General features: G+C 34.6%; 1 protein-coding gene across 12 annotated transcripts in view; it reads left to right on the top strand.

The window, feature by feature from the left end:
• The window catches only part of PPHLN1 (periphilin 1), a 172,138-nt gene that overhangs the window by 119,871 nt on the left and 33,816 nt on the right, over nucleotides 1–18,451 (top strand). The window lies entirely within an intron of this gene.

The following is an 18,451-nucleotide window of genomic DNA, read 5'->3' as shown; positions in this document are numbered from 1 at the left end:
TAAAATATTCTAAAAAGTGTTCGATTTGATTTCATAGTAATTGTGATCAGTTTTGTCTCCCACCCCTGCTTACTTTTTTTCTTTTAATAAAAAGCAAGCTTCTACTTTAGAGTATATTCTAGTTAGTGTGGAGCAGTTAAAAAACTACTAAACTTAATAGAGATGAGTTGAAAGAAATACTAAATATATCAAAATGTTAGCAAATGTTATTTTTGAATACTTGGAATACAGATGTTTCTTTATGGTTTTCATTATACTTTTAATAGTTTTTCAAATATTAAAGAAAAAATAAAGGATAGGTATTTAAATCTAATTTTTAATGATATCATTCTGAAAAGTCAGGATCTTATTTTTAATAGATTCAATAGATTGCTTAACGAATCATTATAGGAGAAAAGCTTCTATCTATGTCTTAATACAGTGTGAAATATAATTTTGGAATGAAATAAGCTTAGAGGCTTTGTCTTTCCTGAGATTTAAAGTGTAGCAGCACTTTCCTCTTTAATCCTCCACACATATGCTCATTATGCATAGAAAAGTTGAAAGTGTTTCAATATGGAAATATTACCTACCTTATAGGGTATTATCACTTTATGAGAATTAAATGTAGTAAATATAAAAGGACTTCATAGAATGTAACATGTTGTACAGCTGTTTGTTTTTGATGTTGTTACTCTCTAATGCCTTGAGTAAATGTTATTATATTGTTATAGAATCTTCCAAAAACTATTGGAAATTAAGAACAAAATTAAACCTTTTTGCAAGGTTCTATTTCCACATCAATTAGAATCTATTTCCGTTGGTTAAATAGAAGATCTTATTTAAATCCTAGGTATCATTGTGCAGCTTATATTGATGCCAATCTAATCCAAAAGATAAGAACCTGGATAGGAAATTTGTCAGTAAACCAACAGAGTTTCAAAACAGAGTTGGTTAGCAATGTTACGTGCTTGGAGGAGTATAGGAAAATGGAGCCTGAAAAAATCCTGTTTAACTTGGCTATATGAAAGGTAGATTAGTACCTTTAAAGATATCAATTAAATGAGAGTAAAATAGTTTTCTCACTATGTGTATCTTCCAGCATGAATATGTATATCATTATTATTGTCTTTTTACTCTCACTTACTTTTCTGTTTAACTTTTTCCCCCTCTGCCATTTGACATATGTTTGCTTGTCTCCTTTACCATATGGAAACTTCATGAAATCAAAGGCTTTGTTTTGTTCACTGCTTTATCTTCCCTCGTTACCCACAACAGTGATTGACATGTAGTGGACTCACAGAAATATTTGTTGTATGGATAGTCTCTTAGTTACTTGAAATGAGACTGTATCTTAAACTGACCACTTAATGGTGTGCCTATGCCCAGCACTTAGTAATAAGTGCTTGATAAATGATTGTTAAATGAATTAATTACTTCCTTATTTTTCTTTTCCACCTAAATTGCAGTTCTTTAAACGAGGTTTTCCTTAAGAATATAACTGGTAGAAAAACTTGACTGACCTCCCTGTTGGAAGGGAGTATTGGGTTGTTGTTTATTAATCTTTGTACTATCTTCTCTTGATATTAATCATAGTTGATCTGTTTGATCTTGACTAGTCAGAGGTAGAGCCTAGCTTAGCAGCACACAAAATTTAGTATGAAACCAGGTTTTTATATACTTTATAGATACCTATATGTTTGGCATGTAAGTATGACTGTATTTCTGTTTTCATCTGCCCATTGTTCAAACACATGAAAAATCTGATACTGAAGCATATTGTGCAAGGAGAGATGACCTAAAGAAAGAAAAATAAATCTTAAAAGGTCATTACTATATTCTGATGCAGTAGAGAAGTAAAACCATTATAAAATAAAGAACTTAATGATATTAAATATTGGAGTGTAGCTACCATGTTTTGGCTAGGGTCCTTTAGTTTTTATACAGTAATAAGAAAATCAATCCAAAATTCCTCAAAAATGTCACAAAGCTAGGAAATAATAATACATAATTATTTTACAAATCATGTCTTAATATTATAGTGAAAATGAAAAAATTAGTTTTAAGAGGATTTGCTTCCCATTTTTTCCATTTCCAACTTTCGTGCATTTATTTTTAGAGATTAAAGAGCAGATGGATAGGAATATTATAAAGGTTTAATATTTTTCCACATGCTTGAAATACTGCATGTTTTAAAATATGAATAATAGCTTCCCCCAAAAGGGCCTGCATAGAGGAGGCCAACAAATCAAGCTTAGACTACTGTAGGAATGTAAATGTTGGTGTTATAGCAAAGTTGCTTTTTCCCTTGTATGTCTAGTACAATATGTTCACATAAAAAGATAAATATCCACATATACTTTTTTGAAGGCTATAAATTAGGTCCTTCAGCCCTTGAATCCCAAGAAAGTCATTCACTTGAGGCAGTATTGCAATATATAATAAGCTAAATCTTCAGGTCAAAATTTAATTCAAAGGGCCTACAAATGTGTCTTATTTACTGTTTAAAGTCATGTATATGGAAATAGATTGGATCAGAATCCCTTAAATAAGAGTGGATTTATGTTCTTTGCCATTTTATTGCCATCTCTTTCTTGGGCATGTAAGAATTTTGTAGGATACAGGTGCAGGTGCCTTTTTAAAAAGCTTACAGCTTATAATCATATGGCAGAGAATCACTGGTCTAAAATCTTTGAGCCAGAAGATATCAGTTTGCATCTCTGAATATTGTGTTGCTAGAGGTCATTTGAATCATCTCACTTTCACATAAATATCTTTTGGTGAATATGATTCATTCTCTGGCTCAAGCACATTTATCCTTCTTATGCTTTGGATTCTGTGGTGTATCTTTTTCCCCTTATTTTTATTTCCCCAGATATATCCTCTTACCCAATTTGGGCCACTGTTTACATTCAATTGCAGAAATACTTTCCTAGGCTTCCTGGCTTCTGAGCTTTAAGGGACAAACTTCAGAACTACTTCTGTCATTATGGTAATTCCTAGAGAGATCTAACCTACAAAAGTATAGGTGATTCATATTCTGGTTCAGGTGTTTACAATTTCATTAACCTCTTAATTGTAATATATCCCACAAGCCCTCACTTACCTACTATTAACTGAACTATTTGGTTTGAAAGTGCATCCTACTCCTTGCTTTATTACTATTGAGGAATCTTGTCTTTTAACAAATTGTTGTTTTGAATGAAGCACACAAATTGAAATCCCCTATTATTACATAACTTCTTTGCTCTACTGTACCTTGAGGGATAAAACAATGTTTAATCTTAACTCTTTGGATTCGTCTTATTTTAGATTTACAAAATCCCTCATATTTTGATAAAATTGTGCTTAGACATAGCCTCTCAGTGAGATTCTCTGTTTTCTTGGGATCCTGGCATATAATATTTAAGTCTACTTGTAATCCCACTGGCAAGATCGGACGTAGTTTCTTCTGTCTTCCTCTTTCTTCAGATGGAATCCAATGAGTATACACATGTGTGTATATACAAGCATTCAGACAAAAGATGTGCATGTCCATGGTTGACCTAGCAGTTCATATGACTGAGTGTCAGGGTGGCTAAAATCCTCCTAAGGACACAGAAGGTTGTAGAGAAATAAGTACTTAACGAAGCAGTATAAGGATAGTGGGTGTATGAAGTGAAAGTCACTTAGTGGTGTCTGACTCTTTGTGATCCCATGGACTTGTATAGTCCATGGATTCTCCAGGCCAGAATACTGGAGTGGGTAGCCTTTCCCTTCTCCAGGGGATCTTCCCAACCCAGGGAATGAACCCAGGTTTCCCGCATTGCAGGCAGATTCTTTACCAACTGAGCTATTGGAAGCTGAAATTATTGAGTTCTTTTGCCATACCAACTAGTCTTAAAAATAAGAATGTTTCAGCTCTTCACACTCAAGGCACAGCGCTTATATTGTGATTTTCTGCCTTTATTGTACATCTGGGGGGCTTTTACAAAGAAGAGCTTCATGGATTTCAGCCATAAATATTCTGGTTAATAAGTTGTCAGAGCTTCTCAAACTTCAGTGTATTGTAAATCATTGGGGGATCTTGTTAAGATACAGGTTTTCATTCAGTAGTTCTGGAATGGGACTTGAAACTCGAATGTCTGACATTCTCCCAGGTGATGCTGATTTTACTAATAAGGAACTGAAAGGAAGTAACTGTATTTTCATAAGTTCTTCTATAGTTTCTGGGCTTCCCTGATGGCTCAGTGGTAAAGAATCTCCCTGCAATTCAGGAAATGCACGTTTGATCCGTGGATTGGGAAGATCTCCTGCGGGAGGGCATGACAACCCATTCTCGTTTTCTTGCCTGGAAAACCACATGGACAGAGGAGCCTGGTGGGCTACAGTTCATAGGGTTGCAAAGAGTCAGACATGACTGCAGCAACATAGCACGCACACATAGCTTCTAATATGCTGAAAATGATTAATTACCACCTTACTTTTATGTAAGATGTTTTATACTGTATTTTAATTGTGGTGTAATTAACGTAATATAATTTGTAGACCTTAAGTATTCACTTGGATAAGTTGTAACACTTTGTAAATATCACCCAAAACAAATATTAATGAAAGTCTTTTCTGTTCAAATATGCAGTTGATTATATTGACAGCAATAAGGTTTAATTAGGAACTAAAGTTATGGTTATATATCAAAAGCAGGTTCTTTGGCTTAGTTTAAATATTGTCCAACCCATCTATTGAAAAATGTATTTTAAGTGATAAAATACACAAGGATAAAATTCAAAAGGCACAAGAGATTATACAGTGAAAAACAAGTTTCCTTCTCACCCATAATTTTTAGCTGCCCAGTTTCTTTTCCCAGTGTATAGATAAACTGATAAGTGATATATATGTATATGTGTATACAGAGTTTATATACAGCATATATGTGTGTGTACATGTATACATACCCTGTGTGTATGCACATATGTATATATACACACACACATCCGGAACATGTTTGATTCAGGTGAGTAGAGATAAAAGTTGGTGAGTGTCTCTCTATACTTTTTCTTTAAATACCATAGCATACTGTCTACCCTGTTCAGTGTTCTAGTGACCATTCTATATCAGTATATATATATAACTAGTCCCCTATTAATAGACATTTATAATCCCTTGGAAACCATGTTTCAAAGTATAGGTCCTCTGGTTTCTCCACATTAAAAGGTATATATGTGTATGTTTAAAGTAAACAGTGTTACATTTAAAATGAACAGTTTGGGATGTGAAACAGTTACTTTAATACTGTAAGTGTCAGATGCTGTGTTTAGGTCTTGTGAAGTGCTGTGCAGGTTTTAATAATTGCATCGGAGATCAGCAGCATACCTGTTTAACTCTCATGGCTCTGATGGTTTGCCAAGTTTGAGAATAACTGTGAGTTTGCAAATGTGAGTTTGCAGAGAATCTGAACTTCTTCCTTGTACCAATCTTTGTCAGCCTTTCTTAAAATATGTTAGTAGATGCAATTAATAATATCTAAGCCAGTCTAATTGTGGGGATGTATGCATTATTCATGATATTCCTCAGTTTGCAAAACATCACCATTTGTAAGGGGGGCAAGGCTATCTCATCTTTCTTATTGTTTATTGGATAATTTACAAAGAGAACAAGTACCATGAAGGCAAATTCATTTTTAAGACCTCTGGTTATTTCAGCTGTTTTAAGAAAAAGCTGATTATTCTTACCTGTAAGTAAGTCTTTCTATTAACAGAATGGTTGATTATATATTTATTTGATTACAGTTAAAATGTACACATGAATAATTTAAGATCCAGAGGGGGTACCAATCTAATGTTCTAAAGCAGAGTGTACTCAGAGACTCTTGATAGAGGGAATTGCTTATTTTTCTTCTTTCCTTACTTTTAACTTTCAAAGACTTAAACATTTGTTTTAGTAAAAACATTATTTTTTATAGTCAGTCATAGCTATGCCAACCTTGTTATATGGAGGAAATGTTATTTCTTAGCCATGTAGGAACCACTTTAATAAAAAATCAAGTTACTTCACAAATCATTTTGTTGCCAATGTAGGTCATTAGTGTTATAGGTTAATACAATTTTACTCTCAGTCTAGATCAATCTACTTAATATATGTATTTTATTTTAATTTTAATTCTACATGTCAACCATTTTGTGAATGCGTGGGCACCTCATTAGTTTTTCTTTATTTTTTTCCCTCAGTATAAGAAGTTAGACTGAATAATCTTAGGTCTCTTCCCAATGTAGATTGTATTAAAATTAAAGGCTAAATAGTGCTTCTTTTGTACATACTATTATGTGAGTACATAAAAAAGCTAATCTCAGATTTAACTGTAGAAAATTTAGGTGTTGATTCTTTTTTAAGCCTCTTAATGACAGAAGACATGGGGCACTTACATTAGAGTGCTTTCTAAAAGCTCAAGGGTTTGCCATTGTTATGCATCGATCAGTAATTAGTTAGTACTTGTTGAGCTAATGAATTGTGTAGTTAGTGTTTTCTTCAGTAAACAAGATATTCCATTTAACCACTGTCTGCCTTTGGCTGTCTTCTTTTTACTTGGAGTGTCTAATTTCGGTCACCATCTCTCTATATAGCTGATTCTTCACAGTCCTCTCACCAGCTCTTGCTCTTGTGCTCTCAGTATAAAATAGGATATTTTTGTTTCACTTTTAAAGTGAAAAGGCTTGAAAATCAAATGTACTATCTTTCTAAAAGGTTCAGGAGATTGGGAGATACGGAAAAGAGTCACTTTTTAACACATGATGGGTTAAAATTAAATTGTTTCAAACATAGAGGCAACTCTGTCTTTTGTATGCATAATCTAAGCATTTTATACTTATACCCTACATAATAGAAACATTCTTTGTTGTTGTTTTTTTTTTTTTCAGAGCAAGTAACGAACTTTGTAAAAGTGCAGCTCTCATCACTATCTTGTCTAGACATCAAGTCTGCCCTACTGTACTTAACAGTCTGTTATTACCAACCACTTATTTGGACTTTACTTATACATAGATTTAGTAAAATACACTCATTTGAGATCTACCTCTGAAAAATTTCTTATTCCAAAAACACATTGAAAATAAATTATTTTGGCTAAATTTCAGAGCTTTTGAAAGTTAGTTTATCAGTCAGATTATGTTCATGTTCTTACTGTAGACGCTTGTTGCTGAAACATTAAGTGTAAAGTTTTCACTTAAAGGGTGTAGGTGTGTTAGTTGCTCAGTTATGTTGAACTCTTTGCGACCCCATGAACTGTAGCCTGCCAGACCCCTTTGTTCATGGGATTCTACAGGCAAGGATACTGGAGTGGGTTGCCATTTCCATCTTCACGGGATCTTCCCGACCCAGGGTTCGAACCCAGGCCTCCTGCATTGCAGGCAAATGCTTTACTGTACCATCTGAGCCATGAGGGAGTTTCATCTGAAAGCTGTCTCAGAAGATAATTTGTATCATGTTTGAAATGTCAAAGCCAAGTGTCTCCACCTCTATGGTTAATGAAAGGTAAGATATTTATACCTTATATAAATCCGTAAATATGGAGATGGGGTCTATTAAGGTACTATTTTTACATAAAATATAAAATTTGGACAATACAGATACCAAGTCTTATAAAACCCATACTTAAAATGTTGTAAGTACCAGAGGAGATGTGACCATCCTGGACCTTATCCCTGGGATTGTCATCATTTAAACAAAGTACCCAGTACAAGTATTCCCCATGGCATAAGCCCATGCATGAGCTTCCTTCTCTTACCTCCCTTTTTTCCTGTCACCCAGTATTAGATAAAGATTTTTGCTAGTGGTTTCAAATTACTGTCACTTGCTCTTCAGTTCCTCTCTTGTAAGTTGACAATTTTACTTAGTCTCTGAGTACTTCACATTAGGCACATTTCCAACGTGACAGAAAATGCTGGATGCTTCCATTTAGTGCTTTAACCTCTTAGAGCCTTTTCCTCATTTATTAAATGAGATTAGTTTCTTGTTTTCCTGCTGAATTAATAAGTTTTTGTGGCTCAGGTGGTAAAGAATCTGCCTGCAATGCTAGAGACCTGGGTTCAATCCCTGGGTTGGGACGATCCCCTGGAGAAGGGAAGGGCTACCCACTCCAGTATTGTGGCCTGGAGAATTCCATGGACTGTATAGTCCATGGTGTCACAAAGAGTCAGACACAACTGAGCGACTTTCACTTTCACTTTCCATGTGAAAGCCCTTTATATATTGGAAATCACAATTACTTTGTTTCTTTGCAACCTTGAAATACTGACTACTTTCACATTACCTCTTAGGAATATTTTATATCAAGTTTCCTGTATAACTTTAATTCTGAAAGGTGGTTTTCTCATTGGTGTGAGGATTTTGGCTGTTTACCTTTTATTCTGTTTTTGTTTTGGGGAGCTTTCCCCTTTATTCGTTAAAAATGAAATGTGAAAACTTTAGTATGAAATATTTTATTTTGGAGGGCTTTTTAATTTTCCTTCCACATTTCCCATTTGGCTTGCTTTTTTTCAATCTCACTAAACTTATCTATTTTTCTAGACATAAGTACCATAAAAGATTAATGTTTCCTTCTCCTTAGATTCTCTGCTTTCCCTCCCCATTCCTAAAACATAAATTGTTCTTATATTTCCTCCTTCATTTGTCATCCCTTATTTTTAAGATGTGATCCCTCCTATAATATCTGCTATCTTCTCTTAACTGTTGTTTAATTCAGGTATTGTGCAAGGAGATAACAAACTTGTCTGTTTTAAACATTCATTTGCTGAGTACAGTATTAGTTAATTGATATTTTCAATTCATTTAGAGAAGGTGTTTTAAAAGTTGCCCTAAGATAATCTTATGTTTCCACTTAAAGGTAACTTGAAATTAAGCATTAGAAATGAGCTGATGTTGGGAGTCACTTAAATTGTTGTCTTCGTTTACCCCTTCTTCTTCCTCTTTTTAAAATTTTGCTTTTAAAGAAAATAGTACAGGAAATTGGACAATACATTATATATCATTTCTATTGTATTTATATTTATTTATTTGAATTTGCCAGGAAAGTTTCTCCAAATATTTAGAGATTTTTTTTGTCTACCCCAGAACTGAATCCCTCAGTTATCTGAACTGGGGGAGAAATGAGTAGTTTGGCATCATTCAGTTTTCTGGTTAGCTAATGTTCAGTTATGTTAAACTCTTGCTATGATAATAATGTGCTCTACTTTAATGATGTATAACACATGTACAGAAAGAGTGTTCAAAACATAATTGTTAGCCTAAATGACTTCTCACAAAGCAGGCACTAGTGAAAACTACGATTTAAGGAGAGAAATAGAGGTTACCAGCACCCCAGGAGTTCCTTCCTACGTCCTCCCTAATCACTACCCCCCCTTCCCAAAGTAACCACTCTATTGATTCCTAACACTGTAGTATATAGTATTATCTGTTTTTGAGCTTTGCATTAATATAATTATACAGTATATGTTATTTTGTGCTTAGTGTCTTGTTGTTCAGCATTGTGTTTATGAATTTCATTGATATTATTATATGTAATGTAGCTCCTTTTGATTTTAATTTGCATTCCCCTGATTTCAGATGATGCTGAGTATATTTTCATATAGTTATTGGTACATAGATTTCAGGTACTCTTTTGTAAAGTATCTGTTGAGATTCTTGCTGTTTTCCTGTTGAATTCTTTTGTTTTGTTTTTTTGGCTAATTTGTGGAAGTTCTTAATATATTCTGAATACAAGCCCTTTGTTGGTAACATGTGTTGCAGATATCTTTTCCCATTTTGTGGCTTGCTTTTCATTCTTTTGATGTCTGGAGGAATAAAAATTCTTACTTTAAATCCAGTCCAGACTTTTTAGTCTTTTTCTAAGACTAAATAAAAGCAATATCTTTTGTTGCCTATTTAAGATATCTTTCTCTTTTATTGTCTTCTAGAAGCTTTTCTGTTTTGTCTTTTACATTGAGTTACCATCCATCTGAAAGTGATTTTATGTATAGTGTATGTTAAGTGTAGCTGGGATCAAGTTTCATTGCTTTTCACGTGGATATCCATTTGACCCTGAAGTATCTCTTGGAAAGACTCTATGTTCCTCACTGTTCTGCACTGACACCTGTGTAGTAAGTCAGGTGTCCATATATGTGTGGATCTTTTTATGGTCTCTTTTCTATTCCATTGGTCTGTTGATGCTTGCAGCAGTACCACACTGTCATTACTGGAGCATTTTAAGTTATTAATAAGTTTTGATAACCAGCAGAGCTAATTCTCCCTGGTTTTTTTGTTGTTTGTTTGTTTTTTTCTCTTGGGTACCTGGACTTGGAACTGTGAATTTCTGTAGAAACTTTAGAATTGGTTTCTTAAGTTCTCAGGTATAACAGACAAAGCCTGTCAGGATCCACACTCAGCATTTCTCAAAAGGTTGCAATCAAGCTGACAACAAACAGTATAGTTTCTCAAGATGTGACTGGAGTTGGAAGATCCACTTCCAAGTTTACTTATGTAGGTGTTGGCACAAGTTTCAGTTCCTTACGTGGAATCATGGCCTTCCCTAGAGCTAGTGACACAAGAGTGAGAGAAAAAAAGTAATACTTTGCTGCCTTTTTTGTTCTGTTCACATACTGTCTGTCACTTCTACTTTGTTCTATTGGTTGGAAGTTGAATCACTAGTATTTTTCAAAGAACCAGCTTTTGGTTTTGTTCATTTTTTTTCTTGTTTCGATTTTCTATTTCATTATGTTCTGCCTTTATTGTTTTTTTCTTCTGTATTTTTTGATAAAATTGTTGTTGAAAAAATTTTTGAACTAGATACTTACTGATTTGTAGCTTTTTTTTTAGCCTATGAATTCCCTCTCAACATGACATTAACTTACCTTCCAAAGTTTGATGTTTATTGTCATTCAGTTTAGAATGTTTTCCTAATGTTCTGTGGAGTTTTCTTATTTAGAGTTATTTAGACTATTAGTTTCTGAACATATGGCAGTTTTGTGGGTTTGAAAAAAAATTTCGAATTCAAAACCACTGTAGTCAGAAAACATATTCTTTAGGATTTTGATCCTGTGAAATTTGTTGTAACTTACAGTGTGTCTATACACCTGGTCAGTTTTTCTGAGTGTTCTGTGTACTTGAAAAGAAGGTATATTTTTTATTTGTTGAGTGCATTGTTTTATTAGTATGTCAGTTAGTTAAAGTTTATCATTATGTCAACTCATATCCTTATTGATTTTGCTTGTCTTAACAGTTTCTGAAAGAGTTGTGTCAAACCTTCAAATATATTTGTGGATTGTCATATCTCTTTTAAATGTTTCTATTCCTTTTATATATTAAGGCTGTGATGTAAATTGCATATAAGTTTGAATTATTTTAAATCTTTATGAAGTAGTGCCCTTAATTTCTAATGTCTTATGTTTATCTACGTTAATTTTGGTATGTAATCTTTTTTTGTCATGTTACTTTTATCTTGTATTCAAGAGAAATAGCTTTCTCTTATAAGCAACATATAGTTGAGTTTAAAAAAATCCATTTTGATATATATTTTTTACTTGAATCATTTCCACCTACTGTAGTTGCTGATGTGTTTAGTAGTTCTTATTTCATAGTCCTTTTTCCTTTCTTTGGAATGTTTAAATTTATTATTTACCTCCCATTTTCTTTGTAGTTAACATTCTTTTATACCATACATCCTTGACTTATTGAAGTCTAATATAAAATAGTACTTTTTACTTCTTGATAATCAGTGAGGGCATCTTAGAGCACTTGAACTCCATTGAACTTCCTCTTGATTGATTTGATTTAGTTAGTATTTTACTCCCATATGTATTTTAAATCCCACCAGATACTTAATAGTATTTTATGCAGTTAGTGTTCATTTAGTATTTACCCTTTATTTTCATTGCTTCTTACATCTCTGACTTCCACCAAGGATCATCTTCTTCTACCTGAAGAACAATGCCTCAATAGTTTCTAGTGCACGCACTGTGGATGCACTTCTGTATACTTAGTAGAAGGATTTGTGGAGCATTACTGCAGTGTAGCTGCAGTCTTTTAGAAGTCAGAGCAGTGCAGTAACTGTGAATTAGGGGATTTGGCTTGAATCCCAGTTGATCCAATTGCTGTGCTTCTTTGGAAAAGTAAGCTTTTTTTCCTCAATACTCTCTTGGGGATGGTGATGTTCCCACTTCATAGTAAAGGTGGAATTAAATGAGCATATTTATTTAAGTTGCTTAGTGTATTGTCAGTATCAGCATGACTGATGTTGTTGCTTTGTACTATTCTTTATGGTAGATGAAAAGTGTTAAATCTTGTGTGCTTACAAGAACAAATACCCATAATTTCAAATAGAAAAAGATGAAAGAAAAAATTAAGAAAATGAAAGAGATGAAGAAAGTCTACCTATGTCTAACTGGAGTACATAAAAATAGAAATTGTGGATACATACCCAGACTCTGACCAGGTAACTTATAAATCACACTGAAAAATGATCTGTTCCTTTGGTAGTCTTGTGTATTAAATTATAATCTTTGTGTATGGGTTGACATTATAATTAATGGCATTGAAGTCAAGGAGGACAAAAATGACCCCTCCTGTCGCTTTCATCTAGTGAGTCTCTCTTACTAGAATTTGTTCTTACATAAAGATATTTTCCCTTCCATTTTTCTAATGATTGTAATTGTGAAAGAGGTTGGGGTGTTGTGTAAAGCAAAAGTATAAAAAATATTAAATTAATTGGCTTTTTAGTTGAAACCAGGTATTAAGGGAGGGCAGGTTGTTTGCAGCATGTTTCTGTTTTTCAATTTTGTTTTATTTATGCTAAAACTTTATTCACTGAATTCATCAGTTGCACAGCCAACTGTTGTTTGCCTGTGAAAGTTACACAGCCAAAAGTTAGTAACATCTTTTCCTCCTACTCACAATTAGCATATGTTCAACCAGGGTGCTGTTTATCTTTTAAATAGGCTAAAAGAATAGTTAGCAATTAATCACCTTTGTAACATCCAGAGTTCCTTGCCTACAGTAGATTTATAGTAGTTTACAGGGAGGCCTGGCATGCTGTGATTCATGGGCTCGCGGCGAGTTGGACACGACTGGCGACTGAACTGAACTGAACTGAACAGTTGAATGAATGAAACTAGAAACATTGCCATATAGTTTTTCTCTGCCATTTTAGCTTCAGGAATCTTTCCCTTCAAGAGATTGGGAGCTAAGGAAGAAGAAAAACCATCTTCATTAATTTTGTTGAAAAAATGCAGACAGATTTGATTGGTTTTCATATACTATAATCCTCTATGAGAGGATTTCTTATACATTTATTACTCATGACTAAAATATATATACTAGGAGATATAAAAACTGTTATTGATGTGAAAAAATAGATCTTTACAACAGTCTGTGAAGGGACAAGGAAGAGATTTTTATCCTAAAATTTATATAAGTACACTTTCACTGTAATGTGATGGATGTTTTAAAATTTGTTCTGTGTAAGATAACTTATGCTTTCTGAGAATTTACATTTTTCATTAGAGCTAGAAAATTATAAATTGTTAACTTTTTGAATTTTGAATATCCTGTTTCTATTTTTATGCACTCCAGTTGGACATAGGTAGACTTTTTTCATCCCATCTTTCATTTCTCTTAAATTTTTCCTTCATCTTGTCTTTTTCTAGTAGATATTATGGGTATTTTGTTCAGTTAATAATATGGGTTATTACTTACAACCTCTAAGTCTTCAGTTGTATCTAATTTGTGGTTCAACCTATCCATTGAGTTCTTAATTTCAGTTAATATTTTCTACTTTTAGAAGTTCAGTTTGATTTTTTTTTTATAAATGCCTAGAATTAGATTGTTTATTGCTTATGTTTTCATTCCATTTCTTTAAATGTCTTATTTTCTATAACTGGTAGTTTTAATATCTGAAGTTTCAGGTCTTTAATCCAGCTGTTGTTTCTGCTGACTCTTGCTTATGGTAGCATGTTCTCTCATGTAATATGTATTTTGGAGTTGTGAGATTATATTTAGAACTTCAAATGCATATGAAGGTAGACTGCACTTATGAATTTTCAGAGGAAACTGCATCTCCTCACCTCAAGAGACCAGACCAGGGCAGAGAAGTTTCCCTGTCATTTTCTTTTACTGACGGGTGATTTTTGTGTTTTTCTGGTTTGACCTTTTCACAAAAATCTTAGCTTTATACAGAGGACTTAAATCCAGTTCTGTCTTGAATGAGCCAGAAGTTGTGTTTCTCATTCCCTGCCAGGCTTTGAGTTCTTGACTTTTCAGGGCAACCACGGCTCATGATACTAGTATAGCACTCTGGTTTCTTGCTTCTTTTCTTTCTTCATTTATGACTTCTGGCAATTCCTCTTACTTATTTGAAGTCTTAGCTGTGCTTTTAAATGAATTTTTTTTTTTTTAGGTTTCTGCTTTTTAAAAAATTTCTATTGACATATAGCTGATGTATTTCTTAAAAAAATTTATTGATCATGTTGTGTTAATTTCTGCTGTACAACAAATGGACTCAGTTATACACACACACACACACACACACACACGTATGTTCTTTTTCATATAGTAGATTGCATCTACTAATCCCAAACTCCCAATCCTTCCCTCCAACTGCCCCCCGCCATCGGCAACCACAAGTCTGTTCTGTGTCTGTGAGTTTTGTAGATAAGTTTATTTGTCTTGTATCTTAGATTCCACTTATAAGTAATACCATATGGTGTTTGTCTTTCTCTTTCTGATTTACTTCACTTAGTATGATAATCTCTAAGTCCATCTGTGTTGCTGCAGATGGCATTTCATTCTTTCTAATGGCTGAGTAATATTCCATTTATACCTGTACCACCTGTTCCTTATCCATTCCTCTGTCGATGGACATTTAGGTTGCTTCCACGTCTTGGCTGTTGTGAACAGTGCTGCAGCGAACATTGGGATGCATGTATCCTTTCGGACCATGTTTTTCTCTAGATATGTGCCCAGGAGTGGGATAGCAGGGTCATGTGGTAGCTCTATTTTTAGTTTTTTAAGGAACCTCTGTATAGTTCTCTGAAGTGACTGCTCCAATTTACATTCCCACCAACAGTGTAAGAGGCTTCCCTTCTCTCCACACTGTCTCTAGCATTTATTATCTGCAGACTTTTGAAGGATGGCCTTTCTGACCAATGTGAAGTGGTACCTCATTGTAGTTTTGATTTGCTTTTCTCTAATACCAATGATGAGCATTTTTTATGTGCCTGTTGGCCATCTCTACATGAATATTTTTTTATCAGAGCAGGTGGCAGGAGAACAAACAAAACTTAGTCCCCTATTTATTTGTTTACTTACTTACTTTTCACCACTTGTGAAAGGATAAAGGTAATAGAGAGTGAGATAAAAAAAAAAGATGAAATAATTGATAAAGCAAGAGAGGTTATCAATAGCAGAGACAGAAGGATTTAACCTTAAAAATTTAGAGAAACCTTTTTTCCTGGGACTAGGGCAAAGGAGAATAAAGTGCCAGCATTTTGAGGTGGAAAGGAAATGAGTTTCAGTTCAGTTCAATCGCTCAGTCATCTCTGACTCTTTGTGACCCCATGGACTGCAGCATGTCAGGCCTCCCTGTCCATCATGCCCGTTGAGTCGGTGATGCCATCCGACCATCTCATCCTCTGTTGTCCCCTTCTCCTCCCACCTTCAATCTTTCTCAGAATCTCAGTCTTTTCCAGTGAGTCAGTTCTTCACATCAGGTGGCCAAAGTGTTGGGAGTGTCAGCTTCAGCATCAGTCCATCCAATGAATATTCAGGACTGATTTCCTTCAGGATGGACTGGTTGGATCTCCTTGCAGTCCAAGGGACTCTCAAGAGTCTTCTCCAACACCACAGTTCAAAAGCATCAATTTTTCAGCGCTCAGCTTTCTTTATAGTCCAATTCTCACATCCATACATGACTACTGGGAAAACCATAGCTTTGGCTAGACGGACGTTTGTTGGCAAAGTAAATGCCTCGGCTTTTTAATATGCTGTCTAGGTCGGTCATAACTTTCCTTCCAAGGAGTAAGTGTCTCTTAATTTCATGGCTGCAGTTACCATCTGCAGTGATTTTGGAGTCCAGAAAATAAAGTCTCTCACTGTTTCCATTGCTTCCCCATCTATTTGCCATGAAGTGATGGGACCAGATGCCATGATCTTAGTTTTCTGAATGCTGAGTTTTAAACCAACTTTTTTACTCTTCCCTTTCATTTTCATCAAGAGGCTCTTTAGTTCTTCTTTGCTTTCTGCCATAAGGGTGGTATCATCTGCATCTCTGAGGTTATTGATATTTCTCCTGGCAATCTTGATTCCAGCTTGTGCTTCCTCCAGCCCAGCATTTCACATGATGTACTCTGCATAGAAGTTAAGTAAGCAGGGTGACAATATAAAACCTGATGTACTCCTTTTCCTATTTGGAACCAGTCTGTTGTTCCATGTCCAGTTCTAACAGATTTCTCAGGAGGCAGGTCAGCTGGTCTGGTATTCCTATCTCTTTCAGAATTTTCCAGTTTGTTGTAATCCACACAGTCAAAGGCTCTGGCATAGTCAATAAAGGAGAAGTAGATTTTTTTCTGAAATTCTCTCACTTTTTTGATGATCCTGTGGATGTTGGCGATTTGATTTCTGGTTCCTCTGCCTTTTCTAAATCCAGCTTGCACATTTGGAAATTTACGGTTCACATACTGTTGAAACCTGGCTTGGAGAATTTTGAGCATGACTTTACTAGCGTGTGAGATGAATGTAATTATGCGATAGTTGGAGCATTCTTTGGCATTGCTTTTCTTTGGGATTGGAATGAAAACTGACCTTTTCCAGTCATATGGCAACTGCTGAGTTTTCTAAATTGGCTGGCATATAGAGTGCAGCACTTTCACAGCATCATCTTTCAGGATTTGAAATAGCTCAGCTCGAATTCGAGAGGCATTTTTGCTTCGAATAAGGGGAAGAGGGGTGTGGAGAAGAGTCCTACGAGCAGCAGTGGAATTGCTGAGTCAGGCAAGGAAAAGGAGTAGAGTACACCAAATTGTGTGTTTTTATATGGAACTCACAGGGCTGTTAAAGAGTTTGGTCGATCAAATAATTGCAGTTTTGGAATTTTTCCAAAAATTTACAATATCCTTTGAGTAAGAGTGGAAAACCAAACTAGATTGTTTATCCATAGTTAACCAAGTAAGGACACCTTAGGTATTTCTAAACAATCACTGATAAATGGTGAAGGTGGATGATTTTATTGGGGAAAAAAATAAAAGGAAACTTAATCTCTTCACTATTTGACTCATTTATTTATATGCCAGCAAGTTTTATCAGTTCTGTTGCTGAGGAATTTGAACAATTACATATTGTTAGCTCAACAACATAGAAGATGCAAGTGGAAATCGTTAAATTTACATTCATAAGTTTAGCAGCATGGCTAAACTTAGTATGGCTGTTGATCATGATTTTCTTCTTTTAAGAGAGCACTTACTTATTTATTTACTTATTTACTTTTGTCTATGCTGAGTCTTTGTTGCTGTGCAGAAGCTCTAGTTGCAGTTAGTGGGGTCTCCTGTCAAGTTGCAATGCATGGGATTCTTATCACAGTGGCTTCTCTTGTTGCAGAGCATGGGCTCTAGGGTGCATGGGTTCAGTAGTTGTGGCCCACAGGCTTAATTGCCTCACGGCATGTGGAATCTTCCTAGACCAGGGGTTGGACCTGTGTCCTCTGCATTGACAGGCAGTTTCTATTCACTGGACAAACAGGGAAGTCCTAATCATGATGTGTTTAAAAGGGAGGAAAAGAAAAAAGTACTTTAGTTTTTAGTGTTTTTGAGATGTCTTTTTTTTTAACTTTTAATTTTATATTGGAATATAGTTGATTAACAGTGTTGTGTGAGAGTTTCTGAAGTACAGCAAAGTGATTCAGCTATACATAAATATGTATTTATTCTTTTTCAGTTTATTTTCCCATTTAAGTTTTACATAATATTGAGCAGAAATTCCTATGTCATACAGTAGGACCTCGGTTATCCATTTTAAATACATGTCATGTGTGTACATGTCATGTGTGTACATGTCAATCCAAACTCCCTAAGTATCACTCTCCCCACCCCTAACCATAAGTTCGTTCTCTAAGTCTGTGAGTTTGTTAGCTTCCATATATAAGTGATATCATCAGATATTTCTCTTTCTCTGTGTGACTTACTTTTCTCAGTATGACAATCTCTAGGTCCACTGATGTTGCTGAAATGGCATTATTTCATTCTTTTTAATGTATATATATGTACCACATTTTCTTTATCCATTCGTCTGTTGATGGACAGTTAGGTTGCTTCCATGTCTTGGCTATTGTAACTAGTGCTGCAGTGAACATTTGTGTGCATGTATTCTTTTGAACCATGTTTTTACCTAGATATATGCCCAGGAGTAGGATTGCAGGATCATATGGTAGCTATATTTTTATAATAGTTTTTAAAGGAACCTCGATACTGTTCTCCATAGT

Source organism: Moschus berezovskii, chromosome 6, assembly GCF_049115385.1.
Source record: "Moschus berezovskii isolate FMDL1 chromosome 6, NW_MosBer_1.0, whole genome shotgun sequence".
NCBI lineage: Eukaryota > Metazoa > Chordata > Mammalia > Artiodactyla > Moschidae > Moschus > Moschus berezovskii.
The sequence above is the reverse complement of the archived record's forward strand: the minus strand, read 5'-3'. Positions and strand labels throughout refer to the sequence as shown.